This window comes from Saccopteryx leptura, chromosome 2 (assembly GCF_036850995.1).
Source record: "Saccopteryx leptura isolate mSacLep1 chromosome 2, mSacLep1_pri_phased_curated, whole genome shotgun sequence".
NCBI classification, from domain to species: domain Eukaryota; kingdom Metazoa; phylum Chordata; class Mammalia; order Chiroptera; family Emballonuridae; genus Saccopteryx; species Saccopteryx leptura.
Genome location: NC_089504.1, coordinates 118,754,924 through 118,776,344, shown reverse-complemented (window position 1 = coordinate 118,776,344; position 21,421 = coordinate 118,754,924). Strand labels below are relative to the sequence as shown.

The 21,421-nt window shown below is 40.0% G+C and overlaps 1 pseudogene; it reads left to right on the top strand.

Moving 5' to 3' along the window:
- Positions 1-318: 318 nt before the first annotated feature.
- Positions 319-13,283, top strand: LOC136391505 (calponin-2-like; annotated as a pseudogene).
- The last annotated feature ends 8,138 nt before the right edge of the window (positions 13,284-21,421 follow it).

Here is a 21,421-nt window from a genome sequence, read left to right as displayed (position 1 = left end):
CAACCTAAGCAATATTGGTTGGCAGCACCCTTTCCCAATGTTCCATCAACCTGCTGTCACTCTCTGACGAATCCTAACTGGTCTTCAGTCCCCTTGGCAATCCAAAATACCTCACATGGTCACCTGACTCGTCTTTGGAATAAGAAAGCAAAAGGCCTTCATTTCCTGGGAAAGGTTCAGAGATAGTGAAAGAGATGATTGAGTCAAGCTAAACTGAAATTGGTAAACATAAAGCAAAAGTCATTGTGCACAGAACCAAACGAGGGAAATTGAGAATGGTCAACCATATCTCCAGATGCAGCCATATAATTTGACTCCATGGCAATTAGCCCAGCCAGACCTGAGGAATTTGCCCAGTCTCCATCAGGCTGTTTTGCTGTCCCTAATGGATCCCAGGGCAAAACCACATTGACATCCCAGAAAGCATCTCAGTTGTTATCAGTCACTTTTAGTTCAAATATCACTGTCAAAGGAAGAAACAGTAATGACATTGTATTCCAACTCTTGAAGTCTGTTCCAAGTTTTAATCACATAGACAGTTCCTTCAAAGTTTACTCTTTGTAGTGCCACACATGTTGGGGCATTTATCCAGTGCCTTTTCTATACCTGAAAGGTGCACAGGATCAGCAAATTCTTGGCCTGCTTGCTGCCACAGGTCCTTCTGCATCAAACCCTGATGTAGCCTGCAAAGAGTCCTCTGAGCATCCGCTAAAAATTAATCAGTTGACAGTTAAAATGAAATGTATTCCTCATTCTGTGTGTACCCTTGGAATTCATGGATTTAACATTTATAATTTTAATTATTCCTCTCAAGTCCATAATAGACTATATTATTTGACTTAGTCACATAGCTGAGTCACTCATGATAAAAAGATCTCTCATCTGATGATTGAGCCTAACTCCTCCTAGCATCTGTATCTTAACACAACTTGGTCTTTTTTTCTGCTTTCAAAAAAAAGCATTGTATGAGAAAAAAGATAGACTGTGCTGTTATTTGTTAATTTGGAGGTTTCGTAAAGGTTCCTGTTATTAAAAAGTCCACTATAATAAATATTTATGCATATTACCTCCTCTGTTCTAAACTCATTTGTCCTTCACTGTTACCATCTCAATCAATGAGATAAATATTCAAAAAGTTGTTCAGGCAGAAACCTGGAGGTCAAGTTTAAACTGCCTTGCTAATTCCTCATATCCCAATCCATAAGAATATTCTATAGAGTCTATCTTCAAATCTATGGTGATGCATCCACTAATCTTCCACTTCCATTGCTGCCATCTTGGTCCAGGCCATTGTCATCTTCTCCCAAGACACTGGTTTGGACAGATCTCTCTCCTATCCCTTCCCCCTCACTTTCTATTCTGTGGTCACAAACATCATTTTGGAAAGTGAATTTGATCATGCCATGACCCTCCTTCCCAACTCCCTCACCACCAATACACATTCACATGCCTGGAAAATCTTTTAGTGCTTAGTCTGCAGCGGGTAAGGAATTTACTTCAGAACATAAGTGTAAAGCAGCACAGTCCTTTCACTGAGTACGCTTTGCTGCTTGTGTGTGTGCATGGGTGTGTATGTATAAGTTCAACCCAAAAGTAATCTCAGAGACATAGACAATTTACATGTTCCACAGCTCTTTTTCTTATCTTGGACAGGTAGCCAATGGTCTACCAGTAGCCCATGTGCAGACAGATTGAGTAGTGCTGACTTCACAACTCCAAGTAAGGTGGCTCCTGCCTGTCTCTCACACTTCACTTTGAGCCTTTTCTCCTTTGTTTGTTCTGTTCCAGCCAGTAAACTCCTCTTGGGTCCTAGACATTGGATGCTGTCTTAGACACAGGTGCACCCTAACCACCATCCGTCCTAGAGACTTCTTGCTTCGCTCAGCCAGGAATACCTCCTACCTGACTTTTTAATTCAATGACACTTTCCCAGGCCCCCCTTCCCTGACCACTTTTATGGAGCATCCTCTTTGTTCTCCATTACTATCTGGTCTGTAGTTTGACACCATTTTTTCAATCTGCAAGAACACAGTCACACATGTGTTTAGCTGCTGTTTGTCTTCCTTCCTAGACTGGAGGTACCGTGAAGGCAGAGCCCCCAGTAGTCTCTCTGGTCTCACTGCTCAGAGAACCACTGTATTTGGTATGTGTGATGGGAAGTGGAAGGTCAGAAATTAATAGGTTAGTGTCATCTATGCTGACACTCCAAGATGTTTATTTACTTCCTTGAGGCTTCCTAGAATAATTGGCAAAATCTGAATAAGGACTGGATTCTCAGATCTGGGTTGCCCAATCTACAAAGCCAACGGACTCTCCCTTTATAGTTGCAACAAGTCTCAGCTGGTTTAAGGTTAGGCAACTTATAAAGAAAAAACAGAATTACTTCATGGAAGTAAACAATTCATTACCCTTAGACAGGATTTTCTTAGCCTAAATCACTGCAGTGTTTTGACATGCATTTGCATTGCTGTTGTTCTCCTTAGAGTCCCCTTCCTATAGAAGCTATGATTTAGAAATAGCTAAAAATTTAGATGTCAAACACCGGGGCCCCCTCAGGGGTTAAGACCACCCAGACATGCCTTCACAGTGCTATATTTCAGCAAGGAGGTGAGATGTTAACCAAGTGATGACTGAAAAGAAAGTGGTACAGAAGCTCTTTCCAAAAAATGCTACCATTTTTTAGGGGTCAGAGAAGATTGACACCTGAGGATGGACAAGAAGCAAATAATGGAGGCAGAAGAGTGATTCAATTCATGTCAGCAGTGGCCTGGTGAAAAGGCCAGGGAAGAAGAGCATGCTGGGTAAATTCTAAGATCCAAAACAAGTCCAGTGAGGCTGGCATGCAGAATAAGGAGAGGAGAAAACAGGAATGAGGCTGGGAGGGGGGCGGGTAGCTGGGGGCCAGATCTTATGTGTCACAGCAAGAAACTTGGACTTTGTCCTTTTATACCAGGGCATGGCATGTCCCACCTTCTATCCCTTCCCCTCTTACATATAAATTGTTTACAGCAATATTGAGCATGTTGCCCTTGTTAAATATATGTTAGGGATTATTAGAAGCTCATTAAAGAATATAAAGCAATGAAAGAAAAAAATAGAGACAATATTTACAGCAGGAGAAGAAAAATTGTAGAAGAAAGGACATTTAATCAGTACACCATGTGAGCCAGCTATGAAAAACACTTACCTGTGTGTATGGCGTATATAATATGTAATGTATAATATATAATACATATTAAAGACTAAAAGAACTTTCCTAAATATATGATATAATTGTATTTGAAAGATTTGTGGGCAGTCCATAGATAATATCTAAAATTGGAAAAAAGCAATAAATATCAGTAGAAATGCTTTGTTTAGAAATAAGAAAGTAAATACCAGAATAAGAATTGAAAGATTTGTGAACAGTTACTTCCGGGTATGGGGACGTAGAAAACGGGGGTAGGGTAGGGTAAGGTGGGGCTGGGCACGCTTTTTAATTTCTTAAAATCCTTGTATAGGTATTGTTTTCTATTTCTGTGACTATGAACTATGTATATATGGGGAGGTGGTTGACAGAAGTATAAATTAAACACACACATTCAAATAATAATCTAAACAGAAAGGAATACATGGAAGCAGTCTTGTTGACCCCTATTAGCCTTCTCTAGTGGGTTCTACTGATGAGTCTCAGTCCCCTGTCCACTTGTCTGTTAAGAGCAGGAACACAGCAGGAAATCTGCTCCTCCCCTTGCTGGAGGTATGGAGAATTGAGCCGCTACACACCTTTGGATTCGCAGCGCTAGGGACCCCTAGTTTATCTGCTGAGATTCAGAGTGGGCTCATTTGGTGGATCCTTAGCACAGATCAGGGCCCCAGAGAAGCAGATGTGTTGAGAACTCCAGAGTTTCCAGGGTCTACCCAGGAAGCCTAGGGAGGATGCAAGTATGAGCTGCAGTGCAGGGAAGCAAGACCCAGAGACAGCACCATGCCCTTTGATTTGGGTTCTCCTGTGGAAAGCAGGTGGACTCAAAAGCTGCTAAAGAGTTCCAGCACAGGTCTTCTGGTGTGGAATCTTTCTCTCATCGCCTCACACCCCACTCACTGGGGATGTGTGACACTTAACAAAGACGGAACTCATGCTATCTTTTGCTACCTATGAAGGAAAAAACTGTAATAGAAACACCATAATTGAAACAATCTAGGAAAAGGGGGAGCTATTTTAAGTATTTTTAAAGACTTTAGAAGAATCCTTTTCATTGACAATGTTAATGAAAAAATATTCTTATTTCTTAAAGCAATTCCTTTAATTTTCTCTTTTAATTCAGACAAAATTTTATTAGGCTACTTTCAGTGACTAGATATACTTGAAAGCAAGAAATGGGGGTGTTAAAATGTTTTATAAATTATAATTTTTACTTTTTCAGAATGTTTTACATGTAATGAATTTTTTAAGTGAAGTGTCATGATCCTAACAATCTTCCTCTACATAAGTCAATAAGGATATTTATCTCTTCTGTGTGAACAGTGTTTATTATTTTGATTTGTTGTCTGGGTTTTTTTTTTAACTGGATATTTTCCCAAAACAAAATGCCAAGTATTTCTTCATTATATTTTAAAAGAATAACTTCCATGTAAGTAAATGTTTATGTTAAATGCTATTAAGTATAAGCAGCATTAATAAAAATAACTCAAATCTTCTAGCTACATTTTGTCAACAATCTTGCTCTGGCCAAGTCCCCCATTAATTGCACAACCTATATTTTGGGAAAGATAGAACTTAATTGTTTCCAAACAAAATTTCAAGCCTGCATTAGGTTTCCTTCCTCTGGCTGGTTTCAGTTGAATGAATTACTCTTTTAAAAGGGATAATGCAAAAAAGGGAATTTCTCCAATAAACTCATTTGACATGTGCATTTCATCAAGGTCTTTAATTATGAAGTTGCAAAAGATAATTTTTGTTACAATCATCTCTGGAGAGATTTCAGTTCTTTTACAGCATTCCTTTCATCTTTTGCCTTACACTTTGTGCAGACAAATAGCAAACAGCAAATGCCAACTTGAAGAAAAGCTGTTTAATGCTACTAGGGCCCAAGGGCCTGAAAACAAAGCCAAAAAATTCTAATGCAATTCAAGCAATAGTATATGAAATTTTTTATCAGCTCATTAATCACCTTTTCTAAAGTAAAAGCAAACAAATAAACAAAAAAAACACCTAATAATTCATTTATAACACTAAGTAAACTTTTTCTGAATTAGTGAATGCTACTTTATGGACTTTTCCAGTCTCCTCTCAAAAGTCATCAAAATTTTAATATTCAAAGCATAGTTATAGATACATAGGGAATCTGAACAAGTATAAAGTACTTCCAGCTTGCTTAATCCTATTGAGAAAAAATGATCTTACTGTGGGCACATTTTGTCTCTACTGAGCTAGACTTCAACGGCAGAATCAAGAATTAAATCAGGGCAGTTTTATTCCAGTATTTGCTTTTTAACAAATATGTTGTGTTTATCTCATTTTGATTTAAATGTGATTATTTATGCATCACAGGGGCACATATTTGCATGGGGAAAAAAGGTGTATGTGTGTGTGTGTATGGGTGTGTAACAATGTCATTAAAGATGTCTTCTCTAGATGGTAAGACAGTGATTTTTGATGTAAATTTATAATTTATAATGGTTATATATTGCTCATGTAATAAAATAATATGAAATGTTATTTCAATAACAAAATCAAATGGTAACAATTCAAGTTGATTTACTTAACAATTAAATGAAGACAATGGGTCCTATTTTCCCACTATTAAATTATAAAACTAGCTAACTGTCTCGGGCCATTTATTTTGGGAAGAACACTGTACCATGTCCCAATTTTCTACAAGGTAGATATTATTTATAGTCCTCCTGTACAAATGCCGAGCACAGAGAGTTTGCATAATTTGTGTTAGAGCACATTAACTATCGATGGCAAAGCTATAGTCTGAAGCGCATCTCCAGAGCCTCAACACCTAACCACCATGGCAGCAGGCTTTCCCATGAAACAGGAGTTTGGGAACAAGCCTGGCAACTCTCTGATTTTGGAGACTGAGCGATACAGAAGGAGAATGTATGTCAGTCTCAATTCAGGGCTAGACAGTTGGAGCTCTTTCAGTTCATGTGCTAATTAGAAACATGTGAAGGCACTTTAGAGTTCTCTATATGTAGGAGAGCATTCCTGACAACCTTTAGTATTTCATATGCATAAATCACTTAGACAATTAAAGGACTAAAGTACTTGTCAGTGTATTGTAATAAATTTTGTTTAACTTTGATATAATAAAATACAGAGTCCAAGATTGTTTGTTTGTTGGTTTGTTTGCTTGAGCCCCATTCAAAGAGATATTTCCACGATTTAAATTATTCTATATACCAACTTACAAACATTTGTATTTCATCCTGAAAAAGAATTTAATATATGTTTAGGTTAAGATCTTATATTTATTTGAACCAGTCGTTTAGGTACCTGAACATCCAGGAAGGCGATATAAGATTGTAATCAACAAAGAGGAAGAGTGTAAGTGGAGAAATATTTTTTTTTATTATCCCAGAAGAGATAGTTATGGAAGTTTATGGGTGTGATTTCACATGAATTTTTAAATAAATTGTTTTAAAATATGAATTAACCTTGAAATCTAAGAAATTGCCTGTGAGACTTGATCATATACTTTTTACAATGATGTATAAAAGTTATGATGTTTTCAATGAACTTGATGCTAACAGATTCTAAGATTGTACAGAATATTCTTCTAGGATGTTATTTCAGGGGCTCCCTAAATTGTAGGGGCAATATACGTGGTTATGAAACGAGCATCTATATGTATTGTTTGTTGTGCTTGCAGTGTTGTTTAACTAAATAGTTGTCAGAAGATGGTAAAAGTCATGGCAGAGTTCAGCTTGTTTTTAAAACAGGATGGAAACATAGCTTGAGACAATTCCTTCCAAGGGGGTGTTTTATGAGTAATCTAAATCATTTCTTCCTAAGACCATTTTTAAACAGTATTTCAAAGCCTGTTTTGTTGTTGTTGTTTTAAGAAAGCATCCCACTTTCTCTTGCAGAGCCTTAATTTCATTAAGCTCTTTAGTTTATGCTTTTTTCCCCCAGTGGGTTACTTAGGCTGATCTTTTTCCCAAGGGGAGAATCAATCATTTCATCTATACTCCTTTAGTATTGGACAGCATTATGATACACTTCCAGCCCTAACCACACATGCATGTTAAAAATAATTATACAGTGCCTGTCACTTCATAATAATACTGTCTGGTGGTCCCATTAACTTGTTACTAGATTTTCTCTGCCAGTCTCTGCCACAGACTCTGGCCAGCTGTTTGCTTCCTGCTGGAAGGGTCTGCAGAGCCAAGTGATGTTTTCCTCTTTCCTCTCCCCACTCTCAATCATTGCCTTGCATTTAGCTGAGTTTTTCGTTCCTTTCGCTCTTTTAGGAGAAAGGGAGAAATAACTGTTACTGTCAAAAAAAAAATTTTTTTTTTAAATTCTCCTTTCATCTCCAGGCAGATGAATCAATAAAATATGAAGACAGAAGTGCTCCATCTCCTGGCCAAGGACGAGTGTGCATCAGCAGATAATCCCTGCCGAAAAAGGAAGCGTTTCATCCCGAGGCCAGCTCCCCAAGGCAGCTATTGATGAATCCTCCGAAACCATCAAGAACAAAACACCCTTCTTCTAGTCTCACAAACTAGAAATGATTTTCTTGCAGCCTTCTTCCCTTATCTCCTGTATTCACTCTGACCACCCCAAGTCAGCCCATAGTGCCGCCTTCAGCTCGGCATCTGGCAACACTGTCCCCAATCTGCCCCTTTATATCCTAGCACAAGTAACCTTTCCAATCCTCAGCCTCTCCTTTTCATATAAATATAATCATTACCATCTACATAATTGTGAAGATGAAATAAAGTAATCTGTAAAATACTTAACCTCACATCAGGCACATAAAAGACACCCAGTAAATGTGAGCTGCTTCAGTAATAATTATTGTTATGACATTTTTTTTTACCATTTCAATTCAATGCAAATTTTTCAAACCTTACTATTGTTAAGATGTTAAGCAGAGTAGTAGGATTTGTTTCTTTCTTTCTTTTTTTTTCTTTCTTTTTTTTTTACTTTCTTATTGATTGATTTTAGAGAGAGAGGAAGGGAGAGAGAGACAGGATCCTGTATGTGCCCTGACCAAGATTGAACCAGCAACCTCTGCATTTGGGGCGATGGTCTAACTAACTGAGCTATCCAGCCAGGGCTGGTAGGATTTTTCTTAATGTAGTCTTTGCCTTCAACAAATTAATAGTCTACTAGTAGTGACAAAGAAGAACTTAAATAACTTTAATACAAGGCAAGAATATAGGGTAGATGACAACAAGAGCTGTAAAGTGTCCAAGACAGTGCTTCTCAAACTTGTAATGGCTATATCAGTTACTTGGGGAGCCTGTTAAAATGTAAATTTCAATTTCACAAGTCAAGGGCAGGGCCTGAGAGTCTTCATTTCTAATCAGCACCCAGGAGATGCAGATGCAGCAGGTCAGAGGTGTACCCTTTCAGTAGCAAAGTGCTAGGATATCACAGTATGATATAAGCAGCATTTGTATTTAGCTTTGTACATCATCATATCTAAACTGGTGTCTTGAAGGATGTCTATGTTCTGATTGGCCATTATCTGTGAAAACTCTATTATTAAACCTATTGTTGAGTATAAATATGGAATTAAATACTACAGTACTCTGACGGACAGCATAGATGTTATATTTGGTTTTAAGGCAAATGGGTCATAGAGTAAGAGACCTTTAAGAATAGTATTGAAAGACTGGAAGGCTTTTACTCATTTCTATTACTTATGTAGTATACTCCCTCTATCTTTTTCTTTATCACTTGACACGATATTCTTTTTTTTTATTATTCATTTTTAGAGAGGAGAGAGAGAGGGAGAGAGAGAGACAGAGAGGGAGAGAGAGGAGAGAGAGACAGAGAGAGAGAAGGGGGGGAGGAGCTGGAAGCATCAACTCTCATATGTGCCTTGACCAGGCAAGCCCAGGGTTTTGAACTGGCCACCTCCTCTATCCTTTTCAAACACAAGGTTCCTATTCATTTTGAATATGAAGTACTTCTTATGAGGCAGTCTCTTTTAAGCCTTTGAGAACAGACTGCTTAGGAAGAATTATGTATAAAACTTTGTTTCCATGTTCTCAGGGATCCATCGGGATAATTTCCGGTTTGGCAATGAAATTAAATAATAAAAAAGTACAGAGTCATCTTCTATTTTGAAAGGGAAATTCTTGCCCCTTCCAAGCTGAGGCCAGTTCATACATGTGTTCTGGTGGCTAGATACCAACTGTTGAGTTGGATATTAATTTTTAATTTAAATTTTTTTTTTCAATGCCCAGCTGGAAAAGTTGGAAAATCAGCTGCCCAGGAGTTCCCATTTGGAAACAATGGGCTGGAGCAGCACAGCCCAACTGCTGTGGGTGGGGCCTCTACCCCAGCATTTCTGCACTCTGGCAACTCTCATGACCTCTCACACCTGACCCACCTCACTCTCTTCTATGTCGGCCTGTAGAGGCTTTGAGTTTGTGGTCCTACCTACCTAAAGCCCAGCAGTCATCTTGATATGGAAAAAAAAATATTGTGTGTTATTAATGACATATAACTACTATAGATGGTGGTTTTCAAAATGCAAAGCAACAATTTTTTTTCTGTGAAAATAAATCTCTAATAAGCATGGCAAATTTAGAGTTAGTATACTATGGCTTTCTTGGTTGACACTCTCTTTTTTTATCCATCATTTTAGTACTCAGTTCTAGTATCTAATTTCTCCCTTCCCTACTGTGGAAGGGAAAGGAAATCTGAGTAAGAAATCAATACCCCATTTCACAAGCAAGACGTTTCTAAAGGCTGTGCTAGTAACTTTAATGAAGCAGTAGAGATTTCACGAAAGTTAAAAAAAAAAAAAGACAGAGAAGAGAGTGTGCTTTTTTCCAACCTAGGTCCTCTGAGTCCAGAATTTTATTACCAAATCAATAAAACCTGGACAACTCAGTAAAAAAAAAACAAAAAAAACAAACAAACCAAAAAACCACCCTCAGTTTCTTGGGCATTATTAATACTTTACAAGAGAGAAAAAAAAGAAAAGAAAATACTTTTGAGTCATTTGGAAAAGCATTTTTAAATCACTAATAATAGGCATGTTTAAATTAAGGCTCTATTTCCTCACTTAAAATATAATACTTTAGGACCTTCAGTGGTAGAGTGTTGGCCCAGGATGTGCATGTCCCCAGTTCGATTCCCAGTCAGAGCACATAAGAGAAGCAACTATCTGCTTCTTTACCCTCCTCATCTCTCTCTCTCTTTTCTCTCTCTCCCTTTCTCTCTTCCCCTTCAGCAGCCATGGGTCTTTTGGTATGAGCAATTTGGCCCTGGGCACTTAGGATGACTCCATGGTCTCTCCTCAGGTGCTAAAATAGCTCGGTTGCCGAGCAATGGAGCAGTGACCCCAGATGGACAGAGCATCGTCTGGTAGGGGGTTTGCTGGATAGATCCCAGTCAGAAAACCTGCAGGAGTCTGTCTTTCTGCCTGCCTGTCTCTCACTTAAAAAAAACACAAAACCTTTATTTTATATATTTTCCCTTTTATGCTTAAAGGTAGTCAAAACTACAAATTACATTGATATCAAGGAAAAAAAGAAGCACTAATTGCCTTCTTTAAGATACAAAAAACAAAACAAAGAAACAACACCTCTATCTTTTAAAAAGATTTTATCCAAAACACAGTTTCAAAATGAATATACCGTGATCCCACTATGTAACTGGACAGCTGACATACTGGAAGAATCGAGCTTGTTTTGAGGTAGGAAATAACAAACTACTTGGGCCAATATCTGACCCCATTTACAAAACTATGGATCATGGATCTGCTTAACATGAGGCATGAACAGAGTAGCTTGGTGCCCACTGTCCTCTGAATACGAGGGGCTCTGCCTAGCAGTGATCACACCCCTCGCCTGATCTGGAGGCTGGATGTAGTGAACACCACCTGCAAAGGCTGTTGCAAAAACCAAGTAGAAGTATCATCAAAGGAAACATCTGAACACCAAAAAGTGCACTATAAAGGCAAGGCATCATGGGATAAGGAAAATGCTTAGAACAGTACCTGGTATATTATAAATTTTACATATATCCTGTCCATTTAGCAAAAAAAATGTTCCTTATATCCATGATGCAGCGCTCTATTATGAATTTCTTAGTAATTAATTACACAGAATAGTTCCATTGTTTGCCCATTCCCCACGTACTTCTCGTGTCATCCTAACCCTTCTGGAAATGGCTGAAATGAAGAACAGCTTTGGTCTTGCTAGCACTTTTATCAAAATTTTATCCTCCCCCCAAAAAATTTGTTAATTAATGGAAAATCGCATTTAATATTAAATGGTACATAAACTAATTAAAGGAGTACCTTACAGAAGATGAAATTCAGTATGCTATTCACACTCCCAGTCACTGGAGGTCTGTAGGCTCATTATTTGGGGCTGGAAAAGAAGGACCTTTGCTAGCTAAGCATCACCAACAATTTCTGCTGCGGTCCCTCTGATGCAGCTGCCGGCCTCTCCCCTTTCTCCACCTGTATGCTTCCCAGCGCGCACTCAGCTGGATGCCTGGCCCTTTGGATCCCTCTGACATCCACCCCTGACACTCTGATTCTTGACTCCATTGTCGCTTCTCGTTCCCCTCTCGCCTGACAAGACACTCTTTCTCCATTTCTTGACATGACTCAGTTCATACGCCACCAACCCGTATCGATGCTGTGATGGATGAACTCTCATCTTCCTGTGTGCTACCGATATCATGTACACTGCACATTAATTAAGTGCTTATTGTCTACAAGGCACTGCCAAATGCAAAGCTAAATAACTTTCTGTCTACACACAGCTTACAACATCGATGGCATTTCTGTCATTTTCTCATGTACAAAAAGGTATTTGATTTTTTAAATGCGATTGTATTCGATAGAAGTACAAAAAGAAGAGGAGTTGTATTTTCCTCACTGGTCTTTCCCATATCATTGTCTAGCCCCTTCCCCTATCACCTTTATTTTGCCTTAGCTCTTCTATTCACCTGACATGTCACATAAATACTTTTTGGTTATTTAACAATGGCTATCTCCAGCTCCCAGAATGTAAATTCCATGTGAGCAAGGACTTTGTCCTTGTTCACTGCTATGTCTCCAGCTGCCGTTAGATACAATGTGTCACAGAGAAGACCCTCAATAAATATTTATTAAAAGCAGGTCTTCCAGAAAAAGTGCCATTTGTGCTGAGTTTGACCAATGAGGATTTCAGTAAGTGACAAATGAAGGGAAGAGTGCTGTAGATCTGTCCCCCCGTCGCTGACGGTGGCCTGAGCTCCAGGCAGTTCTACAGGTTTGCAGCTGAGGTCAAGAACAGACTCCTGTTTCAAATATGAGCCTCAGAAAAAGGTCTGTCTATCACTTCCAACTTCCAGAAGGGTCTGAAGGATAGATTTATCCAGTGCACACGGAGGAATAAGCTGCAGTCCACTTGGTCTTCAAGATCAACTGCTCTGTGCAAAACAGGCACCGGCTAGAAAACCTCTCCAATGTCATCTAGGCCATGGTCAGCTACAGCATGAACTTCATGGACCTGCTCAAGGCCAGTGACCCGTTTGAGAGTGAGAACATGAAAGAGCTACAAGTGTCTCTTCTGGCTCTGGCAGGGAAAGCCAGTTGCAAAGGGGTTGCAGAGTGGTGCAGACATCAGCATGAAGTACCGGGAGGAGCAGCACTTTGATGACACTCCCACGAAAGTGGACAAGTTCATCATTGGACTCCAGACGGACACCAACAAGTGTGCCATCCAGTCAGGCATGATGGCAGATGGCATGAGAAGGCATCTGTATGACCCTCAAGAACCATATCATGCCATCCATGGACCACTCAACCATTAGGCTGCAAATGAGCACAAATAAGTGTGCCAGCCAGCTGGGCAGGATGGGCCCTGTGACCTGGCACATCTATGACTCCAACTTGGGAACTGACAAGTGTGACAACTTCCCATGTCTGTGCAGGTGGGCTACATGCAAAGTGCCAACCAAAGCAGTCTTTGGCCTGGGTGAGCAAATACAGGACTCCAAGTACTGCCCACAAAGCCCAGTGGCCAGCGGGGCTCCAGGGTCAGAGCTGACGGCCCGAGCCCAGGGAAGGCCCCAGAGTAACCCCTACTACCAAGAGGAGACAGGCTACTGAGGCTCCCCTTTGGGGATGTCTCCCCATATCATTGCCCCATCTAGGATTTTGGGTTTTTGTGTATTTTCATCTTATTTTTCTATGTGTTCAAGTGCTTCTAACTGAATGCCAGCGAAGGCCAGATTCAGATGTGTGGGATGGGGGTCCCTGCTAAGGCACATCCAGGCAGCAAATTTCTCAGCAGGCTTTGGGCCAAGCTGTGGGGGGGGGGGGGGAGGGTTAGAAGAAACTTGTATAGGAGGAAAACTGGCCCCAAATGGTTTCCAGTTGTTTTTGCCCCTTTTCCCTTTTCTCTGCTAATCAGTTTCTGGTTTCCATACTCAGAAGTTTCAAGCAGTTTTAACAAAACAAAAGTAATTTTCTGGTAAGGATGGGGGATGGTGGAGGGGGGTGCTGGGAAAGAAGTCCCCTGGGAGAGGACCTGGCCACAGTTCCCAGATATTTTAGACATCATGAAAGACTGGGTTTCCCCAGGACCCTGCCAGGAACCCAGTGAAGAAACTGAGGCCCAGACAGGGCAATGGAGTTCTAAGTGGTTGTGGCAAAACTAGAGCCCCTCTTCCATGCTTGTCCCCTCTCCCCTCTGCCCAAGTACTGCATAGGGACCCCCACCAGGAGGCCATCCAGGGGACCCGGCACACTCAGGAGCCCTGGAACCAAGAGATGATGTGAAATACCAAAGTGGACTGAGGCAATAAAAACCTCTTTTTAAGAAAAAAAAAAAAAAGAATACTCTAGAAGGAGTTGACTCTAGAAGCACAGTAAAACAGAGGTAATAAAGTAGCTATAAGAGAGGGAAATAAAAACAAATGCTGGAGCCTGACCAGGCGGTGGTGCAGTGGATAAAGTGTCAGACTGGGATGCTGAGGACCCAGGTTCGAGACCCCGAGGTCACCAGCTTTAGTGTGGGCTCATCTGGTTTGAGCAAAGCTCACCAACTTGAGCCCAAGTTCACTGGCTCGAACAAGGGGTCACTCAGTCTGCTGTAGGCTCTCGGTCTAGGCACATATGAGAAAGCAATCAATAAATAACTAAGGTAGGGGTAGTCAACCTTTTTATACTTACCGCCCACTTTTGTATCTCTGTTAGTAGTAAAATTTTCTAACCGCCTACCGGTTCCACAGTAATGGTGATTTATAAAGTAGAGAAGTAACTTTACTTTATAAAATTTATAAAGCAGAGTCACAGCAAGTTAAAGCATATAATAATAATTATTTACCAAGTACTTTATGTCAGATTTTCGTTAAGTTTGGCAGAATAAATCTTTATAAAACAACTTACTATAGTTAAATCTATCTTTTTATTTATACTTTGGTTGCTCCGCTACCGCCCACCATGAAATCTGGAATGCCCACTAGTGGGTGGTAGGGACCAGGTTGACTACCACTGAACTAAGTTGCCACAACAAAGAATTGATGCTTCTCATCTCTCTCCCTTCCTGTCTGTCTGTCCCATCTGTCTCTCTCTCTCTGTCTCTGTCACACACACACACACACAAAGCTGGAATGTAACTGTTTTAAAATTAATTTTATAAAAGAAATAATTTTTTTCATCAGCAGTATTGTATTTTAGACCTTTATAGGCCAGTCTAAGTACGTTTAGAGCGATCCAGGTCCTGCATGGATACACTATGAAGTAAAAGTATATTTGTTAAAATCATGGAAATAAATTGAATCCAGAAGGGACAGAAGCTGAAAAAGGACAAGAATGAGAAAGTGGGAAAAAGAATAAAACCAGAGTGCTTGTCATGGTGGTTCTAAGTTTACTTTTTTGTGATTTTATATATTTATTTTTTAAGAAACCTGTGTTTCTAGCCTATCCTACTTTAGCTTATTCTACTTTAATGACCCCATTTTTGATAGACTATCATCCTGAATTCTGATACCTGGTGATAGTAATACATTAAGAGAAAGCAGATGGGAGATTTGGGGGAGATATTTTAGTTTTGGCTAACTTCTCTTTTTTAATTTTACTTAGAAAATTAACTTTATAGGGTGATATTGATCAATAAGAGTACATAGGTTTCAGGTAAACATTTCTATAGCATTTGAACTATTGCTTATGTTGTATATACATCACCCAAAGTCAAATCATTTTCTATCGCCTTATATTTTTCCCTCTTTACACCCTTCCCTCCGCCCCCTTTCTTACATTGCCCTCCCCCTAGTAACCACTTCACTTTTATCTATGTTCATGAGTCTCAGTTTTATATCCCACCTATGTGTGACATCATATAGTTCTTAGCTTCTTCTGATTTACTTATTTCACTCAGTAGAATGTTCCCAAGGTCCATCCATGTTGTTGTAAATGATCCGATGTCATCATTTCTTATGGCTGAGAAGTATCCCCTTGTATATATGTACCACATCTTCTTTATCCAATCTTCCATTGAGAGACAGGTTGTTTCCATGTCTTGGCCACTGTGAATAATGCTGCAATGAATGTGGGGGTGCCTCTATCTTTACATACCAATGTCTTCAAGTTTTTGGGGTGACAGATACCCAGTAGAGGGATTTCTAGGTCATATGGTAATTCTATTCTTAATTTTTTGAAGAACTACCATATTTTCTTCTATAATGGCTGTATTAATTTGTATTCCCACCAGCAGTGAATGAAGATTTCTTTTTCTCCACAGCCTCTTCAACACTTGTTATTACCTGTCTTGTTGATAATAGCTAATCTAACAAGTATGAGAAGTAGCCTTGACATTTTATAACAAGTTTCTGTCATTTATGAAAATATTTCTAATTTTTATTATTATTTTTTAAAATTTTATTTAGACAATTAAATTTCTTGGGGTGCCCTGGCCAGTTGGCTCAGCAGTAGAGTGTCAGCCAGGCATGTGGAAGTCTCGGGTTTGATTCCCAGCCAGGGCACACAGGAGAAGCGCCCATCTGCTTCTCCACCCCTCCCCCTCTCCCTTCTGTCTATCTCTCTCTTCCCCTCCTGCAGCCAAGGCTCCATTGGAGCAAAGTTGGCCCTGGCATTGAGAATGGCTCCATGGCCTATACCTCACATGCTAGAATGGCTCTGGTTGCAATGAAGCAATGCCCCAGATGGGCAGAGCATCACCCCCTGGTGGACATGCCAGGTGGATCCTGGTCGAGTGCATGTGGGAGTCTGTGTCTCTGCCTTTCTGCTTCTCACTTCAGAAAAATACAAAAAATAAAAAAATAAAAATTTCATGGAGTGACATTGATCAATAAGTGTATATAGGTTTCAGGTAAATATATTATATTTCTATAGCAGTTTAACTGTTGATTGTGTTGGAAAAATTCAATATCTTCTCCAGTGTGAGTCACTGATAGATTTGAAGAAAACCAGAACAACCTGACCAGGCAGCAGTGCAGTGGATAGAGCATCAGCATGAGACACTGAGCAACAAGGTTTGAAACCCCGAGGTCATCATCTTGAGCATGGGTTCACCAGCTTGAGCAGGGGATCATAGACATGACCCCATGGTAGCTGTCATGAGCCAAAAGGTCACTGGCTTGAAACCTAAGGTTGCTGGCTTGACCCCTAAGATCACTGGCTTGAGCCCAAGGTCTCTGACTTGAGGAAGAGATTACTGGCTCGGCTGGTGCCTCCCCATCAAAGCACATATGAGAAAGCAATCAATGAACAATTAAGGTGCCTCAACTATGAGTTGATGCTTCTCATCTCTCTCCCTTCCTGTCTGTCTGTCTATCTCTCTCTCCCTCTCTCCCTCTCTCTCTCTCTCTCTCTAAAAAAGAAAAGAAAACAGAAAACCAGAACATTTTACTTTGTGTTTCTATTTCCAAATGTCTGCTCCACAATGTGTCAACCTAATGATGACGTTTTAAAAATAATGTTTATAGCTTTTTAAATAGTATTTGTTTGAATGGTTTACATCCACATTGTTCTTCTGGGAATGGACTGCTTGCAGAGAATGTTTGTCTCCCACGCTGTTGCTCACTGCCCTAAACAGGCTGTGGCTTCATGCCTCTGTCTGCTTCAAGGCGAAGATGTCTCTGCCCAGTACTACAGCAGACCAAATCAGCTCCAGGATCAATTTCTACAACTGGGATGTAGCCCAGTGAAGTGGGCTATGGATCCGTAGCTGCCTGACTCCAGCCTTCAGCCCTGCCTTCCCAGCCCGTTTTCCAGTATGAAATTTAAGATGAGCCGTTTCAGGAGAGGCCTCCATTGCCCTTACTGGGGGAGAGGGAAGAGATTATGTGTTGCATCAAAGCTGCCTCAAGTAAGGAGCAGCGTTGAGAAACAATTTATACAAGCTCACCAGGTCTTAATTATTGAGGGCATATCACAAAGAATTTGAAATTCACAGCCAATTGGAAATGCCCACTTGGCCTCTAAAACTTCTAAAGCAATGAAGCCCTTGGGGAACACTGCATTGCTCCCTAGTTGCCTTAGAAAACAGATTAATGTGACAATTTCAGGAATGTGGAAATTGAGTCTACCAACTAGCCACCCCTAGAGGATGCCAGGCCACAACCCTGTCTGTAGGGTTGGGTGATGTGGGATCAGACCAGTTCTGGGAACACATTCAGTGCTTACACAGAGCCCAAGGGACCAAGCAGAGAATGCGTGTTGCTTTGGTTTTTTCCCATCTGTCATCCTCTTGAAATAAAAATGGATTTTTTTTTAATGCATGCTAAAAAATAAGCACTCCCAGGCTTGCCTCCCAGTTAGTCCTGGGATTCAATCAAGCAACTGTTTCAGAAAAGGAGGAAACAGCAGCACACACATCATGTAGGTGAGAAGGGGTTGGAAGAGGAAAATTCTCTTAGGATTGCCAAAACAAAACCTAGATGAAGACACATACCTCCCAGTCTTGCAATGTGGTACAAAGACTTCATTGTGGAGAACAAAGGACTCTAGAAGAAAGAACTAAAACAAAAGAATGGCCAAAGGAAAGAGAAGGGTGAAACAATGACATTCTTCCAAGACCTGGTACTTCATCCAGCCTAGAGATAAAGGGTACATAGGAAAACAGCTACACAATAGAAACAGATAATGACCATGACATGTTGGGCTAGGAAGCCATTATGACAATATTTTCTCATAAAATGATATTCTTTTTCATCACCATATGCTTTAGGAAAATTCAATATGTTCCTGACAGACTTTTAACATTTTCCCTCAAGATGGTAAAAGCTTTAAGGAATATGTCAAAGATACTTAGCACCCACTGCATTTTTTAATATTACACATTGGTAATTATCCTGTTCATGAATTTTAATAATACCATTGCAATTCAGTGTGCCAATCACTCTCCCTGGCACTGGCTGATAAAAACATGCAACAGCACAACTTGTTTTGGTTTTGTTCCAGTATCCTGTTGAATTTGCAAATGGAAATTATCTATGTAGAAACTTTCTTAAAAGAAAATGTATGCTAAGGTGGGACACAAATGTTACCTGAATAATTATTTCAAAAACTCTCTTCGGCGACATTTCTATTGTCGGCTCACCAGCTATTGTGGAAAAGAAGTGAACATTAAAGATTGATTATTCAGTCACAGATATACATATGACTTCAAACTAAGTAACTCAAGTGAGACTTAAACAGGAGATTAGAATGAGTCATTCTGTGCTGTGTGCTCTGCACACTACCATGGGGAGGGATCGAGTTATTTGCACAGCACTATCCTGTCACTCCAGCTGTCCTTGCCTCTCTCTAAGGGTCTGTGCAGTGGTGGGATTCAAATAATGTAACAACCAGTTCTCTGCCCTAATGATCATTTTAAATATTAAAAAAAATACTAGAATGTAGTTCATTATTTCATGCATTTAATACTTAAATAAGAACAATAAAAGAGTTACACAAAACTAGATTATGTTATAAGAAAGAGTTTAAAATATTAAATAATACATACCTGACAAAAAACAATAAAACTGTTATTTAAGTTATTTCCATATTGCTTCTTGCTTGGTGTCCTCACTTGCAATTTCTTTTTACCTATGGACGTAATGAACATTACTATGGGTGCTTAGAATATGCTGTTTCACAGATGAATGTTAAAAAGAGTAAGGAATGTAAATTTGTGATTTCCACTTTGAGCGGCTGCCCAGGCACCCACCTTAGAGAGAACCCTGATTACAAGTGCCACTTTAACAACCAGTTATCCGAACTCAACAAAAAATTAGGTATTGGTTCTGCCTAACTGAAGCGAACCTGCTGAATCCCACCACTGCATCTGTGCATGTCCAGTGGGCTAGTCCAGCTCCATTGCAATTGCCATGCCACCCTGGAAGAGTCCCCAGTAAACAATAAGGCATTGTGCACAGTGTCCTGTATTAGATGTTCAACCATTAATGATATTAGTGTAAAATTGAAATCATCTATTTTTCCTTTTACTGCACTTCCCTGTCTTTATTCTTCTTTATTTCGGCCAAACATTAATTTTATCCTTCCAACCACCTGCGCTTCAAATGCAATTGGCTTTCATTCTTTCTATTCCCCATGTCACCTTTCCCAGTTAGCCAAGTCTGCTAGTTTTCTATTAGTTCTTTCATTAACATGGCCTTTAAACCATTTGTCCTCTTTCTATTCTCATTGCTCAAAACCAGACCCTTGTCTTATACCTAGACTGCTAAAAGTCTCTTAATAGCTTCCTGCTTCCAGTTTGGTTGCTCTCTAAGTCAGTCATTTTGTTGATACCTGGTAGATCTTTCTAAAAATGCTATGTTAATCATGTCACTCCTCCACTCAAAAACAAAGATAGCCACTATTTACAGGATAAAGAACTAAGTCCCCATTTCTTAGCCCAGAGTCAACGTAGGCAGCCCACTCTTTGCAGCTGCACCTTCCACTCCACGTGGCCCCAGCTGGACTGTGAGATTGACAGTTACTGCTTGCCCTGCCTGCTACACCTTCCCCACTGTCTACCGACTTGAGTCAATAGCTCCCTGTTAGATCCATAAAACTTCCCCAGCTGCCTCTACCCATAGCTTCTCCCCATCTGTCCACTCAGTGTTTATTCAGGGTCAATGGTGCATCTCATGGCTGCAGGACCTCTAACCACTGTTGCAACTATACATGTGTCTTTTATTTTCCCCCAATAGATGCAAGCTTATAAGGATAGAAACTTTCAAGTAACATTTATTAAGCATTTTCTGTGTGCAAAGCTCCACTTGAGATGCCACAAAGATAAGGAGGTGCCTTAGTCCCTTCGGGCTGCTATAAGAAACTATAACAGCCTGAAGGGACTAGTGACCTATAAATAACAGGAATTTATCTCTCACAGTTCTGGAGGCTGGAAGCCCCAGACCAGGGTGCTGGCATGCTCAAGTTCTGCAGCGAGCCCTCCTTCAGGTCCAAACTGTAGACCTTTCAGAGTGTCCTCACAAAGTGAAAGAGGTTCAGGAGCCTCCTTTATAAGGGTTCTAAGTCTGTTCATGAGAACTCCACCCTCATGACCTGACCACTTCCCAAACCCTCACTTCCAAATAGCATTGCCTTGAGGGGTTAGGATTTCAGCATATGAATTTGGGGGGGGGGGGAGCACAAACATAGAAGGAAGGTCATATATCTTTAAAATTCTATAAGAAAAGCCAAGTATGGTTCTATGCATGTTATAGCTGTCCAATGCATATTTTGAGTGACTTGATTTCTATATCTTTATATTATAAAATACAATTAAACTGTCAAATTAAATTCCATTAATGTCTGTTTTACAGCAGGTAGACTATGGTAAAGAAAGATTAAATGTTTTATTAACCCAGTGTATTGGTAACAAAGTTAGTATCTTAATGCACATTTTTGTTTTCTATTCAGCTGCTCCAACTGCCAAATCCTTCAACATCTCATCAAGAAAAATACTAATTGACCCTATTCAGTTAGCTCAGTCAGTTAAGAGCATTGTCCCAAAATAGCAAGGTTGCAGGTTCAATTTCCTGTCAGGGCACACATGGGAAGTAACCAAAAATGCACGACTGAGTAGAACAACAAATGCTTTCCTTCTCCCTCCTCCCTCTCTTCCTTCCTCTCTCTGTCTCTCTAAGTCAATAAAAATTAATCCCTGGCCTGATAGCTCGTGGTGGAGAGTCATCCTGGAATACAGAAGTTGCTGGTTCAATTCCCTGGTCAGGGCACATACAGGAGCAGCTCAATGTTCCTGTCTCTCTCTCCCTGCCTCTCTTTCTCTTTCTCAA